This window comes from Rousettus aegyptiacus, unplaced genomic scaffold (assembly GCF_014176215.1).
Source record: "Rousettus aegyptiacus isolate mRouAeg1 unplaced genomic scaffold, mRouAeg1.p scaffold_m13_p_6, whole genome shotgun sequence".
NCBI lineage: Eukaryota > Metazoa > Chordata > Mammalia > Chiroptera > Pteropodidae > Rousettus > Rousettus aegyptiacus.
This window is the reverse complement of record NW_023416309.1, coordinates 85,587,449-85,604,547: the sequence shown is the minus strand read 5'-3', so window position 1 is coordinate 85,604,547 and position 17,099 is coordinate 85,587,449. Positions and strand designations below refer to the sequence as shown.

Sequence of the window (17,099 nt, the reverse complement as noted above, 5' to 3'; positions counted from 1 at the left end):
GTGACTACTGTAGTGGACAGTGCAGACACAGAGCACTTCCATTACAAAAAGTTCTGTTGGACAGTGTTGGTCAAGAAGATAACACCAAGTTGCATTCTTTCTGGACGAAAATAGAAGCCCACACTTACACTGTAAAGGCGTGAAGCACCTCTCCACCCACAGGCCTATATGTACAGTCACTAAAGGGTCTTGCCTAATTTAGCACTTCTTCCTACTTTCCTTAATCTCTAGCTCTACACATACATCACACTCAACACAAACTCTATTTTAGCCCTCCTCTCTCCTCCTCACTGATGAGGATATGATTCTTCATGGTAAGTTTAGTTCCTATAATCCGTGAAAATGCCCTGCTCCTTGTCATTAACTAGAGCATTCTGGAAACCTGCCTTCCGGATAACAAACAAGCTTGAATTTGAAGAGGGATTCATCTATTTGTGCTGCTGAGTCACTGAAGGGAAGACTGGATGGGGGGGAGGGAGAAAGAAATTAAAGCAACATACAATCGTTTCTATTAGAGATTTTGCTATTTTGGTATTGGCAAGTGAAAAAAAAAAAGTCACTAGGTGAATTAATGGTGGAGCAATTTAGTGCTGGGCAGATGCTTTTCCCAGGCAAGATTTGAACTCCAGTGTTTTATTCTGAATCAGTTTCTACTTTGTTCTCACACAGAAGGATTAATTTTGCCTAATTTTAAAGCTCTGATTATCATTTTATGAAGGCAAAATAGATCTCTCCATTCTAGGCATTTCTAGCTCCCCTAAGGTTATCAGTAAATTGCCTTCGATGTTATATTTTTGTCTAGGAAGCAGACAGAACTTTCAGATATTCCTGCACCCACAGATGACTCTGAGTCTAGTTGAGGATCAGAAAGTGTGGGAAAAAATCTCAAAGCTTTTGAAGATGCTTGGAGATGTAAACCCAAAACGCGGTTTTAAGTTCCCTCACCAACCCCCTCCCCCCAAACCTATGAACTGCTCGTTTGATTGTTCAGCAGTTCTGATGCCAACGATTTACAACGGTGAGGAGCTAGGTCTGGTGAGTAAAGGGCTGGGTGTGGAGTCAGGACTCAGGTGTCTGACTCACTGCGGAGCCCTGAGGAAATCGTTTATACCTCCCCTCACCTGCTAGGGCAGGGTTGTGCTGAAAAAAGTTCGTTTTGCATCCACTCACATTACAGATAGGCTAACCTACATTAAAAAACGACCCTCAGAGTGACACAGCAAATAAGCCCTTAACGAATCCATGTGTTCGTCCTGGGCTCCGAAGACCCTACAGCTCCACCTCGGAGGCACCGACTGTGCGTCTGGTGTTTGGAAACTCAGATGGCGTTGTTTGCGGTAGTGGGTTGGCGGTCTCGGGGCAGGCAAAGGATGGCCGTATCTATGGCTACTTTTGAGTCTCGGATAATATAGCCTCCCACAGTTATTTGAAACTGCCCACACCTGCCCAAGCAAGTCACCAACAGTTGCCACGAAATTTATTTTCCTTTCATTCTTCGGTCTCAACTCCTAGGCTCCCCAGTGCAGAAGAGAAGGTGGGGTGGGTGAGCGTCGCTGATTAGTCACTAACCAGTCTTCACTCCTTTTATATTTGTGTTGTTTTCTGCCTTAACCCTCTCACATCCAGAAGTACCTAGTACACCACCCCTGCACCCCCACCCCAAACCCAGCTTTAGGTAGACACTGAAGTGGAGAAGGGAGAAGTCATCCGTAGGAGAGAACAGGGCACCCCCTAGGCAGGGTTCCGCCGGGGGTAGGGCTTATCCAGTGGACCGGGGGCGCGCCAGGGCCACACCGCTGGGCGGCCGGGGGCGCAGTGCGCACGCGCGCCGCCCGCGGATCCGCGCGTTCCCCGCCGGCTTCCCCCGCCGCTGCGCGCCTCTTCCCGCCGAGGCCCCGCCCCGAGCGCCCTCCCCGCGGGAGAGGGCGGTGGGGCGCAGGGAGCGTGCGCGCGGCCCGCCCCGCGCGCGGGCGGAGGGGCGGGGGAGCGGCGCGCGCGGCGGCCAGCCAGCAGAAGCCGGGAGTCGCGCAGGAGTGCGGAGCGTCAGCCGCGAGCGCGGCGGAACCGGTACGGGTCCCGCGGGCTCGGGCGGGGGGCCGCGGGTGGGCGGGCGAGACTTGGCGCGGCTGGGGCTCCGGGGCGCTGCGGGCATCTAGCAGTTAGGGCCCCGCGCGACCCTCGTCTCTGGAAACTTTGTGCCGGCGCCCCCACCTGCTCCCGGCGGTTCTCGCATCCTCTGGGCAGCGGGGTCAGGAGAGGCCCAGGGCCCTCGCACAGCCCCTTCCTTATCGCCGGGTCAACCTCCTCGCTGACTCTCGGCGCGCACCCCCTGCGGCTCCTCTCTGCAGCGGACTCGCGGCCCTGGATACCGGCCCTCCGGCTCCTTCGCGAGCATCCTCTTCTGCTCCCCTCTTCTCCCGACCCCTCTGCTCTCCGGCCCCGCCGTGGCCTCTCTACCACCTTATTTTGCCCTCAGCATCCACCCGCTGCGAGCCACAGGGGCCGACCGCTGCCTTTTGCGTCTTCCAAAGGTTTCTGGTGCATTGGTAGAAACAACTCGACTTTCAGCAATGCCGAGTATTCAACTGGAGTATTTCTCTGCGGTGGTAGATTAGTGTGCACAGGGCTAGCATGTCTTTTTATTCCTCCTAAGTACTTTGCTCCATAGCGAAGTTGCATGTGAGGGAAGTTGCGTGCTGTAGCTAGCTTAAGTGGATTGTATAACTATCTTTTATTTAGGTAGATGTTGCTAATGGTACCAGCTAGTGTTATGGTAACGGGGCATCCCAGAGGCAAGGGAAATGACTTACAAATGCATTTCTCCCCTTGGGGATTTATAAACAGAACAAACCAAAAAAAAAAAAAACTCTTGCAGTTTTCATGCAGCAGGATCTCAAAGCATTCAGCATGTGTTAACTAGCCTGTTCGTCGTAGTTTTATAAGCGAGGTAGGGTAAAAAGCATTACTGTCCCGTTTTACAGTTGTAAAAACGGAGGCAAAGAGCTGAGTCCTGATTTTTTACTCCCCTTAAAGGAATATGGACCCAGAAGTTTATCTCAGAGTTTCCTAGAATTCCTGATCCGTAAATCCACTCAGAAATATAATTCAACGTTGGAACATCCTCCCTGAGATTCAACAGATCAATTAAAAATCAAAGAGGCTGAAACCCGCGGTCAGCATCCATGCTTGGGACTCAGCTCTCTCACAAAGTTAAGTCATACTGGACAAGTCACAACTGCTAAGCGTGTTTCCTGCTCTTTAAAATGTGGGGAACAAAAGTGCTGTATTCTTTGTAAAGTTGTGTGTGTCTGGAAGCTCCACTCTCTTGAACTGCATTTAATGATAGTTACTTGTCGTGGACTCATAAAGGCCCTCATTTTTGTGTTCCCTTTAGAAACCCAGGAAATGAGGCACCTCCAGAATGAATAACTATCTCTCTTTACCAGAGACACCTGAGAATTCATGACAGGGACAGGCCCTACCCAAACCTGGGTGGGGGTAGAGGGTTCCTGGGTGGAGGTAGAGGGTTCCTGGGTGGAGGTAGGAAGAAGCCCTGCACAGGCGGCTTGACACATGGGCCCTATTCCTGCCTCCAGCTCTGACTCATCTTCTGACGCTTGGGGGAGGAGAGGTAGTTGCATGATATTTTTGGCTTTCCCCCATAAAAGGGGAGAAGTTTCCTTCATTCCAAGTCTTTTTAACGTCAGTGTTGAACGTGTCTGTGCTGTGTTCTCATCTGAAATCTTTCATATTGGTTGAATGCAGGTATGATTTCTATAATATTCTTTAATAGAATGGCATAAATGTATATTCATATCATAAAAAACTGGCCAGGTATTTAAGTCCAGGGAATCCTTTAAAACGTTAGCATAAAAACTACCATTTTTAAATGATAATCTTTAGGGAGTATCTGGGTTTGGTGGATATCTGTGCAATTGGGATTTTATTTAGGGCAAGGTGGATTAAAAATGCTTTTTCTTGTGATTAATATATATCACAAGATATATATTAATCATTTTCTATGTAAAAAATTAAAACTTTACAGATAAGTCTAAAGCCTTCTTTTTAGCATCTTTCCCAAAAAGCAACTGCTGTGTGTATCTTTATTGGTAGTTTATCCCTTTCGACTTTTCTAAGCATTTTCATAAATATCTGTTTGCAGAAAATGACTTTTTAATTGAAATGAAGTAGTGTGAAGTTAACTAGTCCTGTTTATAGAGATTTGGTTTCTGTCAAGAATAGATAGCGTGTGTTTTAATGACAGCTGGTTGTAAAGTTTTATTAACCCTGATCGCGTGGTGGTATTTCCCTGGACAGTGGGTAGATGACCCCTTCTTAACCAGCTTCAGAGCAGTGAAATCAGTAAGACCCTAGGCATTACTCTCAGTTGCAGATGAAACTTTGCCATTAGGAGAAAAGAAATCTAGGATTACTAGTGTATTCATCTTTTCTTTGCTTTGCTTGTAAGGAGGCATTAAAGGGAATGGAAGGCAGGGAGAGTTGCTGAAGCAACAGCGCTTGGGTATAAACTTACAGAGTGAACATTTAAGGTGGTAGCTTTAGTTATTTATGAAAGCTTCACTGCGGTGAAGACAAAGAAGGGGAAGTATTAATGTGCACAGTTCAAATCAGTAATTTCAGGAAATGGGTGAGTTAAAATTCACATCAAGAGTTTATGGGTTTAAATGTTAGACATGTGTTGAGGACTTTTGCTGTGCTAAAGAAACTGTGCTCAATACTAGGGTAGAAGGCAAATAATGTTCCTGACCTCACGAAGCTGATAGTGACGTTCAGAGAGGAAGTGTTTTTTCCCCAGTTAGCCAGAATTGTAATGGTTTTGAATTCATGGAAATCAAAATTGTATTTAACCATTTTTTTTATTGTGAATTAAAATACACAGAAAAGGGTATAAAACAAATGCATAACTTCATGAATCATTTTAAAGAAAAAACAGTCATAACCATCCAGCAGGTCAAGAGGTACCCTCATCCAGCTATTTCCCAGTGACAGCCTCTCCCTCACCCCAGAGGTAACCTTGCCTCGTTTGTGTGGAAATCACTTCCTTTCTTTTCTGTAGTTTTATCCTATAAATATAAATCTCTAAACAGCATAGTTTCATTTTGCCCGTTTTTCGCCTTTATGCAAAGTGATCTTTTAAATCTTTTTTGGGGGGAATCAGTATTATATATGTGTCCATATATAATATTATATTTATATATATATATTGAATGTCAGAACCATTAAAATTCTATATACATATACACATATGTATATAGACATAATTTTTGTTTAAATTCTTGGAGCATTATATTTTTTTAAGATTCATCCGTGTTGTTACCTGTGACCATAATTAGTTCATATTTGTATGAATCACAAGTTATTTATCATCCATTGCTGATGGACATCTGGGTTATTTCTGGTCTGGGGCAGTTATGAATAGTGCTGGGTCATAGGTATGCGTATCTCCAACTTTACTAGCTGATGCCTATTTTCCAAAGTGGTTGTACTAATTTACATACCTCCAGTGGTGTCAGCCTCGAGTTTATAATCCACTGTATTTGCTGTTTAATCACAGTATGTTTGGATATTTCTTGAATGAATACATGTCACCTGTGTGGACTGATCTCTGGTCCTTTAGATACCAGTGTATTTATATATACTTACATTTAATTGTATGGTTTGGACTAATGTATTACCTAAAGGCCAGAAATGGGTTTTCCGCTCTATTTAGTTGACAAATAACCCCAAAGAACCCTTCCCTTGATCCTCTTTTTCTTTAACAGATGTGTAGTTATAGGGAAATCTAAATATGCAAAATGAAGTATTAAAAATAAAAGTTTCTAGGACCTAGAAGTCTTTTAAAGGTTTTGGTGAATCCTCTCTATTGGGCTACCAGATGTCTTACCTTGGTGACTTGCCTTGTGCTAGTGAATGCTTGCCTTGTGCACAGCCCTGAATGTACAAACCAGTGTTACTGGTGTTAGTGTGTGACATGTGCAGGAACCCAGGCCAATTCCTGTTGAAGTACCCTCTGAGGATAGGTACTCACATCCTGGTGTGCCTGTGCAGGTCTCCTAAGAGGCACCGAGCACAGACCACAGTTTGTCCTTCCTTGGCCATTCCAGAGGAACCACAGCTTCTTCGCTACCGCAATGAATGACTCTTTCGCAATCTTTAAAATGTACTTTTCTCCAAATCTTCCTTTGTGTCAGAAGAGGTAGTTTAAAATTGAGTTTGATATAGAAAATTCCTGCTTTCTGAGTAGACAGTTGTCAGATTAACTTTAATTGCCTGCGTTTGGTGTTGCTAGCTAGACTTAAAGCTGAGGGTCTGTGGGGGTGTGTGTTGGGGGAAGGAGGACAGGGAGTGAAAGAGATGATTGGGAGAGATGGAGAGGTCACGGCAGAACAGTTATTAAATTACTAAATTCAGGTATTTGTTGAGTACTGTGCCTAGTATTATCTGATAAATCTATTTCTAACTTAGAGCAGAATGTTCTGCAATTCTACAGGTTTAGAAAATACCCTCAGGGAAATCTTTTTTCTTAGCTGGAGGGATGATGGAAGAACAATATCCCTATGAATGTGAGATTCGCAGTTCCTTTTTATTTCTTCTGTTAGTCATCTTGGAAAATAGCTAAATTATTCTATTTTAAGTCTTTGCATAAATCATGAATACTTTTTTACTTGCATATTAAATATTTTTTCATATTTTCTAAAATAATAATCATAATTTAAAAAATTGCTTATGTTTAAGTTCAAGAAAAGACATTCACAGTGGGAGGATAAAAAGTAATGTCAGAACCTCTTAATCTATGTGACGGGGAAAGAAATCCTTTTTGTGTTCTTCTATATCCGTTCGGGTGGGCAGTAACTTAAAGAGGGACTGTTTTCCACGTATTGCAGGAAAGGGGTGGTGGCCTGGGTGCGGAAGTCAGGTCCATGTCCTGTCACATGCATTCCGCAGCCTTCCCACCTCACCACTTCCCATTCTTGCTCTTTCACTGATGGAGAGTGACCTTCCATCTAGTTTGGCCAGCTTTCCCCGCCCCCCTACCATCTTGAAGTCTCATTTGGCCAAAAGGCCCTTTTGATATTTATATACAATTGTTGGGCTTCTGCCTTTGTTTCAGTTGCCTGTGGTAGATCCTTTTGACATCTTAACTCTTTGAGTTTATGGATACACATGAGAAAATTCTTAAACGAGAGCACGTTGCTTCTATTGACTAGTAAACATTTACGTGGCAGAGAGAACATGCGAAACACCAGCCTTCCTCACCTGGAAGAGAAAGACCATGAGGTGAGCTTGCTTAAAATATTTGAGGAAGTACCGGTAAAAATAAAATCCAGGGGAGTACTGTCAGCATACAAGTTATATACAGATTTGAAATCAAGATTTATAATTAAGAATTTCCCTAATTTAGCCATTGTGTCACTCTGGTACCCTTGCCAAGTTCTTTCATCAGATTGACTGTTAGTCTGGCTCTTGGGTGAAGAGCACTGCCAGGCACAAGCCAAAGCCTGGAGAGGGAGCTTGGATTGACAGACATTTGTTGTAGTTAATTTTCTTCTATTCCAAATAATTTTTAATTTTAGAAATTGCAATCACATAGAAGATTACAAAGAACAAATTAACCAGCACTATTACTCATGACTCAAAATTGGTCATACTTAATTTCTTTTATTTAAAAAAATAAAACATTATGAAGTCGAGGCTTCCTTGGGCCCCTTCTCATCCCCACTGACAACCATCCCCATGAATTGGTAGGCTTCCTTCCAACTCACTTTATTCAAATACAGTCATGGGCCACATAATGATATTTGGTCAATGATGGATTGCATACTACACAGTGGTGGTCCCATAAGATTATAATGGAGCTCTAAAATTCCTAACACTTAGTAACAGGGTAGCCATCCTAATGTTGTAGCACAAGGCATTACTGCATTTGTGGTGTTGCTGGTGTAAATGAACCAACTGCTCTGCCAGTCATATAAAAATATAGTACAACAACAAAAACCAATCCAATTAAAAAATGGGCAGAAGACCTGAACAGATATTTTTCCAAAGAGGAAATGCAGATGGCTAACAGACATATGAAAAAATGCTCAAGGTCACTAATCATCAGAGAAATGCAAATTAAAACCACAATGAGATATTACCTAAAACCTGTCAGAATAGCTATCATCAATAAATCAAAAAACAGCAAGTGTTGGTGAGGATGCGGAGAAAAGGGAACCCTCATACGTTGTTGGTGGGATTGCAAATTGGTACAGCCTCTATGGAAAACAGTATGGTGGTTTCTCAAAAAATTAAAAATGGATATACCTTTTGGCCTAGCAATTGTACTTCTGGGTATTTATCCAAAGAAAACAAAAACAATAACTCATAAAGCTCTATGCACTCCAGTATTCATGGCAGCACAATTTACAATAGCCAAGATATGGAAGCAACCTAAGTGCTCACCAACAGACAACTGGGTAAAGAAGTTATGGTTCATATATACAATAGAATATTACGCAGCCATTAAAAAAATGAAATCCTACCGTTTGCAATGACATGGATGGATCAAGAGATTATTATGCTGAGCGAAATAAGTCAGACAAAGATAACTACCATACGATTTAACTTATATGTGGTATCTAAGGAACAAAAAGAACAAACTAATCAAAAACAGACTCTCAAATATAGTGGACAATTTGGTGACAGACAGAGGGGAGGGGAATTGGAGAGCTGGGAGAATGGGATGAAGGGTTAAAGAAGTACAAATTAGTAATTGATAGTTGGGCACGGGGATGGGGAGCACGGCAGAGGGAATACAGTTAGCATTAATTAATATGATGGCTAAGTGGAGGGCCAGGGGAGGGAGAGAGCATTTGAGGGGATCGTTTATGAACAATATAGATGTCTAACCAATGTACTGTATACTTGAAACTAACTTAAATAAATTACATAAAAAAATATAGTACATACAATTTTGTATAGTACATAATTCTCAACTATGTTACTGGTTTGTGTATTTACTATACTATTTATTGTTATTTTAGAGTATATTCTTTCTACTTATACAAAAAGTTTGCATAAAAGAGTATGCCCTGTTAGGTTGGTAGCAGCCTCATATAGCTCGTGTTTACTTGCATCTCTTGGTTGTATCATTTTCCCTTGTGCTTGATTTAATCTCACATAGTTTCGTTCATGATCTCTAAGCATACAAAAATCCACTGTTAATATTGCCAGCAAGAGGTCACTTCGAGTGATTGACCTGGAAACAAAATTAAAAGTGATTAAGGACTGTGAAGGATGGTTATTGCTTGTCAGTCAGGCATGTCCCATTCCACCATTGCTACCATCTTAAAGAACAGTGATTAAGCTATTAAAGGATCTGCTTCATTGAAGGCAACAAGGCTAACAAAAGTTTGAGAAGGGCCTATATCAGACATGGAGAAATTTTTAATGACCTCGATTGAAGAAGCATATCCCTCTCAGCACCATTATGGTCACAGCCAAAGCAAAAAGATTCTTTGCAATATTGAAGGAAAAGGCTGGACCCAAGTACAGCATTGGATTTACTGCTAGCTCTGGGGTGTTTAAACAATTCCAGAATCATTATTCATTATGTAATATGAAAGTGAGTGGTGAAGTCTGTGAGTGCTGATGTGAAGGCAGCTGAAGAATTTTTGGAAACTCTAGATAAGCTGATTTTGAAGGGAAATTATTTGCCAGAGCAAATATTCAGTATGGATGAAATCTCCCCTATTCTGGAAACAGAAACTTGAAAGGACCTTTATCCGTAAAAAGGCCAAGTCAGTGCCAGGTTTCAGGACTTTTAACCACAGGATAGCTTGGGGGCAGTGTTGCAGGCTACAAATGGAAACTCTTTGTGATCTGGCACAATGAGAACCCCAGGGCCTTCAGACATATCAGTAAACACACACTGCCAGTGTACTGCAGGTGCAGTAAGTCCTGAATGACCCAGCCCTTCTTCCAAGATGCTCTCCAGAATTGCTAATGCCCACGAAATGGAGTACTGTTTGGAGAATAATGTAACTTTCAAGATTTTCCTTTTTTTTTGATAATGCTCCTGGACATCCTTCTTTTATTGTTGATCTTCATCCCAATATCAAAATGGTGTTTTTCCCTCCAAACACCACCTCTTTGATCCAGCCACTGGATCAAGGAGTTATAGCAGCTTTGAAGGCCTACTACCTGAGGAGGACCCTTGCCCAGACTATTGCTGCAACTAAGGAAGACACAGAAGACACTGACGCAATTCTGGAAGGATTAGAACATCTATGACAGCATCAAGAACCCTGCTTGGGCCTGGGATGATGTCACCGAGGAGCGTAGGAATGGCATCTGGAAGAAGACACTCATGAGGTTTGTCCATGACTTCAAAGGATTTGCCAGGATTGAGGAGGTTGAACAAATCAACAGGGCTATGGTTGAGATGACAAACAACTTTAACCTGGGTGTGGATAAGGATGACATTGAGGAGTTCCCAGAGGTGATTCCTGAAAAATCAACTAATGAGGAGTTGTTGGAACTGGAACAGGAACACATAGCTGAAGACGAAGCAAGAGAAAGGAAACTGCTGCAGGAGAAGAAAATAACTCCTAAGAAAATTGACAATGAAGGGTTTAGCACAAGCTTTTGCAAACTTCAGCAAAGTCCTTAAGTTTGAAAACACAGACCCCAACCCAAAAAGTTTTCATTAATAAAGAGTAATGTTCATGACATTGTCTGCTTACAAGCAAATCTGTGATCAAACCACCATGGACGTATTTCTGAAAAGAGTGTCACCTCAAGAGGAGCCTCAGGCAAGTCCTTCAGGAGGCGTTGCCAAAGAAGGCATTGTTATCAGGAGGTGACAGCTCCGTGTGGGTTGCTGCCCCTGCAGACCTTCCAGTGGGATAAGACGAGGTGGAAGACAGTGCTACTGATGATCCTGACCCTGTGTAGGCCTAGGCTAACACATAGGTTTGTCTTAATTTTTAACAAAAAGTTTAAAAAGTAGAAAAAAAAGTTTAAAGTGGAAAAAAGCTTATAACATTAAGGATATAAAGAAAATATTTTTCTACAGCTGTATGATGTGTTTGAGTTTTAAGCTGTTAATTACAAAAGTCAAAAACTTTAAACATTTTAAGTTTATAACGTTAAAAAGTTACAATGAGCTATTGAAGAAAAATATTTTATAAGTTTGCTGTAGCCTTAGCGTACAGTGTTTATAAAGTCTACAGTAATATCCTAAGCTTTGACATTCATTCACAACTCACTCAATGACTCACCCAGAGCAACTTCCAGTCCTATAGGTTTTGTTCGTGGTAAGTGCCCTATGCAGGTATACCATTTTTTATGTTTCACATTTCCTTTTCTATATCTTTTACTGTACCTTTTCTATGTTTAGATACACAAACATTGTATTGTAATTACAATACAACACGTTGCGTTGTAATTGCCCACAGTATTCAGTACAGTAATATTCTATGCAGGTTTGTAGCCTGGGAGCTAGCCATAGGCTATACTGTATAGAGTAGGTGTGTTGTAGGCTGTACCACCCCAGTTTGTATAAGTGCACAATGACAAAATCACCTAGTGATGCATTTCTCAGACCATAGTCCCAACATTAAGTGAGGTATGACTGTATTTATTTTAAATTAAACTTTTTTATGTCAAAAGGACATAAACATTTCTAATAGCCTTTAATTTGCACTGTCACTTTTATGTTTTGGGAACAGAATTCTTTCAGGATTAAAGGTTGTACATCACATATTTGTTAACAATTGTGGAGTAGCATTCCATGTTTTATAGAGCTTCCATTACTTGGTATAAACTTTCAGGTAAAGATGATCCAAAATGTAAATGAAATGGAACTTGCTTTATACTGGATTGTATCTTAAATTTGAATAGCTAGTGTATTATTTTATTTGAAAATAATTTTAGAAAATTATTTTTTTAAATTATGGAGTTTCTTGTTCTATTCCCCTAGAAATTACAGTAGATAATATTTAATCTTTTCCACAACAGCTTTATCTTATTTTAAATTCTTTTACAGAGATGTATGCTCTATATATAATTTCCCAAGCCTTTACCCCCAGAGATTGACTAATTAGGTCTGGGGTGGGGCCTAGGAGTCTGCATTTTGACTAGCAGCTTAGGTAAGTCTCATGCAGTATTCTTATTTAGGGATCCTTAGGACCACACTTTGAGAAACATTCCTTTGCCATACCATGATGGCTTTACAACATAATTTCAACTAGAATCGGCAAACTTCTATAAAGGGCCAGGTAGTATTTTAGGCTTGTGAGCCATACAGTTTCTTTTGCAACTATTTAACTCACCTTTGTAGCATGAAAGCAGCCAGAGCTAGCATATAATAAATGAGTGTGGATGTGTTCCAATAAAACTTTATTCATAAATACTTAAATTTTAATTTCATACAATTTTTATGTGCCATGAAATAGTTATATACAGATTTTCACTGCAAGGGAGGTCAGTGCCCTAATCACTGTGTTGGGTCAACTGTACTGTTATTCCTTTGATTTATTTTTTAACCATTTAAAAATATAAAAACCATTCTTAGCTCATGGGCTGTACCAAAAACAGGTGGTGGGCTACACAGGGCCCATCGGCCATGGTTTGTCAACCCCTGGTTTTCTGAACAAGAGTAGAATGTGGTTCAGAGGCCATTGCATTCCCTTACAGTATGTGAATAATAATTAGTAGTATCATCTTAAGAGAACTATGTATATTGTCTTATTGTATAAGACTATTGTTTCAGAAGATAAAGCCAAGAGAAATAACTTCAGGATCCACTGCCTTGTGACTCTTGTTTAGTTCCCTTTGCTACAGGAGTACTCAGACACATCCAGTTGCCCTTAAAATGTACTCCAGATGTCCCTCAGCATGGAAAGGGTATGTAGCTTCATGAGGTTCTTTCCATCCAGCTAATGACAAGAGATTCACCCAGTTATCTTATTCTGTTCAGAAATTGTAGATGCCTTTGACGTTGGAAGAAAAATGAGAGATTAATTTATCAGTACTTTATAAATGAAGTTGATTTGGTATAAAATCACCAAAAATGTGCAGTTGGGCCAGGAGTATGATAAATTCTTGTAGAGAGAAAGTTTAGGCTCACTACTTCAGTTTTAAGGATTTTGATTCCTCCAATGAGGGCAATTTTGAGGCACACTTAAACCTACCTTGGGTTTAATTGCTGATGTGATTTTTTTAAAAGTACTCTGTCTAGATGTTCTGACCTGTATTATAAATCAAAGTTCACTGCTTAACCAAGGATGTATGATATCTAATTTATACCACTTATTCCTTGACAATTTTAAAGTGTTTATATAGGCTATGGCACAAATTGGTTTATAGTTGTCACCGAACAAATTTAAATGTGATTGTGGAATTTTGCAAGCATTTTCTTGGTTTAGGTTTATCAATTTTTCACACCCAAAGACCATCTCATACCACACACAAGTTTAGGACTTTTTAGTTTAATATTCAGATTTTAGATAAAGCACAATCAGATTGACCTTATGTTCCTTGATTTCTTTCTTTCAAGTTTTTATTTTCTTCCCCAATGAAATGCACATTTTGGTAATCTTTAGATCATTTGATGTTTTGTGGTCAGATTTTTGTCTGACTAATCATCAGACAATGTATGGAAAGGGGTTCTGGTCCCAGTGGGGTTACTAATTTTCTGTGTAGAATCTGGAAAAGCCTCTTAACCTCCATTTACCTCTGATTCTTCATCTGGGAGCCATGACAGCAGGATGATACTGATCTGTGAGAGGCTGAGCGTGCTTATGTCGTTTAAACAAAACAAGTGCTTGAGTTTGCTTCAGTGAGTCCAGAGGGACAGACTGAGGCAGATTAACGAGTGGTGCTTCTCACACTTTAGTATGTATACCGATCACCTGTGGAACCCAATTCCACAAGGGCTGAGACTCTGCATTTCTGTCAAGCTCCAGGTTGACGTTGCTGGGTCTTAGATACACTTTTTGAGTAGTAAGAGGTTATAGAAAAGAGCTTGTGTTCTCGAACTGGAATCTAAAAATAAGGAGGCTCTTGACAGGCAAGAAGGGCAGCATATTTTAAGTGGACCGGTGCAAAAAACCATGATAGTATAATGACAGTCTTTAAAACAGCTCCCCAAGAAACAAACAACTCAGTTTTTCAACACCGTTGACTTACTTTGACCCTGTACCTTCTCTGCATTGCCGTGGCACTCACTGTTTGCATTAGTCATTTGATTCACCTCATGTTAATCAAGCTGTTGTTATTCGGCTGTTTTATATGAGTGTCTTGTGTCATCTCTTTGTGATAAAATTCAAACCCACGGTTACGTCTTATGTTACCTTTATATCCCCGTTCTAGTTACTATTGCTATATAGCACACTTCCAAAACTCAGTGTAAAAATGGTCATTTATATTTTGCCGACAGATTCCGTTAGTTCAGGAATTTGGACTTAACATAGTGGGGGCTTTTCTTTGCTGGGGTCCCTGGTAGGAGATTGAAAGCCCGAACGTGACTTCAGTGATGGCTGGGAACCAGAATCCTTGAAGTATCTTTACTCATGTATTTAGTCATTGATCCTGGCTGTCAGCCAGGACCTCAGTTGGGCTGCTGGCTGGAACAGCCATGTAGACTTCTCCACGTGGTAACTCTGTTGGGCTTCTTTGGGCTTTCTCACAGCATGGCAGCTGAGTTCCAAGAGCGAGTCTCAGGAGAACAAGGTAGAATAATCCAGCCTCAGAAACATCATTTCTACTCTTTTGGTTGAGTTGTTCATGCTGTTAAGAAGGTTGTGTAGAATGGGAGATATTGTTGTAGCCAAGTGTGGCAAATACATTCTGCCACAGTCCCCAGCGACACTTAGAATAGTGTTGAACGCATGGCATGAACTCAGTAAATACAGTTGTGTGAATGAGTGTAAGTAATTTGTACATCTAGGTGGATGAGGTTGAAATTCAAAAATTCAATTACAAATGTGAACAAACTACCCCATGATACCCAAATACGTACCTCCACCTTTTATAGTTATTGATAGTCTCTTTTTCCTGCTCTACTCATTCTGTTTCTAACATAATTTATGAATTTATCATATGGAACTAAACTTGTTAATGTCTATGCATCTATGTCACTATATTGGTATGCTTCCCCCAACCCCCTTCCTCATCAAGTGGATTGCCCATGTCTTTCTTTGGGCTATGGTGTATTCTCCATCCAGCAGCTGACTTGTGTCTGCTAGGCTCAGTTAATGGGCTGGTGGTCCACATAAGGCCATGGCCAACCGGGTCCTGACTACACAGGTTGTTATTCTACATCTCTTTTTAACACTGGGAGAATATCTGTGGCCAAACCAGAATGCTGACTTTTAGCTTTGTGTGTGTTTATCCTCATCCCATGACACCATCATTTCAGTTAATTTATACGATGGGAGAAGCAAAAACCACCTCTCCTCCAAATGTAAGATTTTGAAGTATTTTAGCTAAATTACTAAAGCTTTCCAGATGACTGAGAATAATTTGTGAATATTTTTTAATTTCCTTTTACTTTAATATAACTCTACATTTAAATTTTATTCTTAATTGTCTGTTAGAAAAATTTTTTTTCCCTTAATGAAAGATTGCCACACTGTGATTTTTATTTGTAAGAATATATTAACTTTTTTCCCCAAATGGAACACATTTCTGATTAATTAATGAAGATTAATGAGAAAAGTAGTGTTTATTTTATGGCAGTGTAGGCTAAAATGCTTCTGTTTTTAAAATGGTGACTAAGGTTTGTTTTTATTTTGTTTTTAAAGAACTTGATAAACATTTACTTTCATGGAAGGAGAAGTGTGATTACATAGGTTTTTCAGGTATAAAAAATAACAGTATATGCCTCCAGTAGATACTGTGACCCTCTGAAATACCTAAATCTAAAAATATTTGTCAGGTCATTTTACAGAGTCATCTCTAGCACCATTGTGGCATTTTTATGCTTATTCAACACGAAGAGAGAAAACAGTAGATAGAATTTCAGTTCTTTAACTGCTGATTCTGGTGGTTTTTTGTCATGATTTTTTAAAAATGGAAAGAAGCAGCCTCCATGGCACTGGGATGGATGCTCTGAACAGACTGTGACTCTGGCAGTGATTCTGAGTCTGCTCCAGATATGGACGCCAGTGCTAACATGAGGCTGGTGCCCACATCCCAGGAGCTTCCCAATGCAAGGAGTAGTCAGTTCTTAATAGCTTGTGTATTATTGCGATTATAGGCCCACTGGGCAAACACTAATTCTGCATTGTGTTTAGCACTTAGCACTTTGATATTTATTATTCAAAGAGACCAGCATCATCTCTGATGAGATTATAACTTATAAAAGTACCTCTCTGGAGTTAGTTTAGGACAGCTCTTTCTTTTTGTTTTTCACCCCACCCCACCTTTTTCCCCTGGCCAGAAAAGCATTTTTCCCTCCAGGAAGTAAAGGCAGCTGCCACAGCAACTTGGGAGGGCTGAGGTGAATACCATGGACAGCAACATGGACATTGCTTCTGGTCATTCTCCCAGAGACCAGTGAGCTGCAGTGGGAGTGGTATGTTCACTCAGAGAGCACCTTGCAATCTTTGATCCTTCAAACATGGGTTAATCTTTTACTCTAATAGAAATCTTTTCTCTGTCTTCCAGTACATATTTACTAAGTTGATTTTGACACACCTGTGATATAATACCCATATTTTCTTTTATTCTTTATGATCAGAATCTGCTAATCCTAGAACTGAAGCAAATTAAGGCTTACTATGGGGCTACTCCTTGCTAAGGTCCCTTTGCTATCAGGAAGTTTTTCTGGTTTAATTACTTGTGTTCTCCACGTTGAAGTCATCTCACCCTTTCTGAACCTTGTATTTTCCGATCTGTAAAAGGGGTCAGGACGGTTTGTTAGAGGAGCATCTGTAATATCTGTGCCCTCTGAGTGCTTTCTGGCAGAAGTTGTTTTTCTAAACCTTGGACCCAGCTTTGGCATTTAAAGCAGGTTTGTTGGCATGAGACTGACTAGCAGCAGCAGGGAGGGAGCATCATGTCTGTCTCACTTGGATTCTGCCCTGAGGACT

The 17,099-nt window shown here is 40.7% G+C and overlaps 1 protein-coding gene across 3 annotated transcripts in view; it reads left to right on the top strand.

The window, feature by feature from the left end:
• The first annotated feature begins 1,951 nt into the window (after positions 1-1,951).
• Positions 1,952-17,099, top strand: part of DUSP14 (dual specificity phosphatase 14) — a 28,975-nt gene continuing 13,827 nt past the window's right edge. The window contains exon 1 of one of the 3 annotated variants that reach the window (XM_016131423.2): positions 1,952-2,067. The gene's annotated coding sequence lies outside the window, so the exon portion shown is untranslated. Of the gene's footprint in view, positions 2,068-2,158; positions 3,766-17,099 lie in introns of those variants that run through there. The other 2 variants (XM_016131420.2, XM_016131422.2) reach the window with 2 other exon arrangements.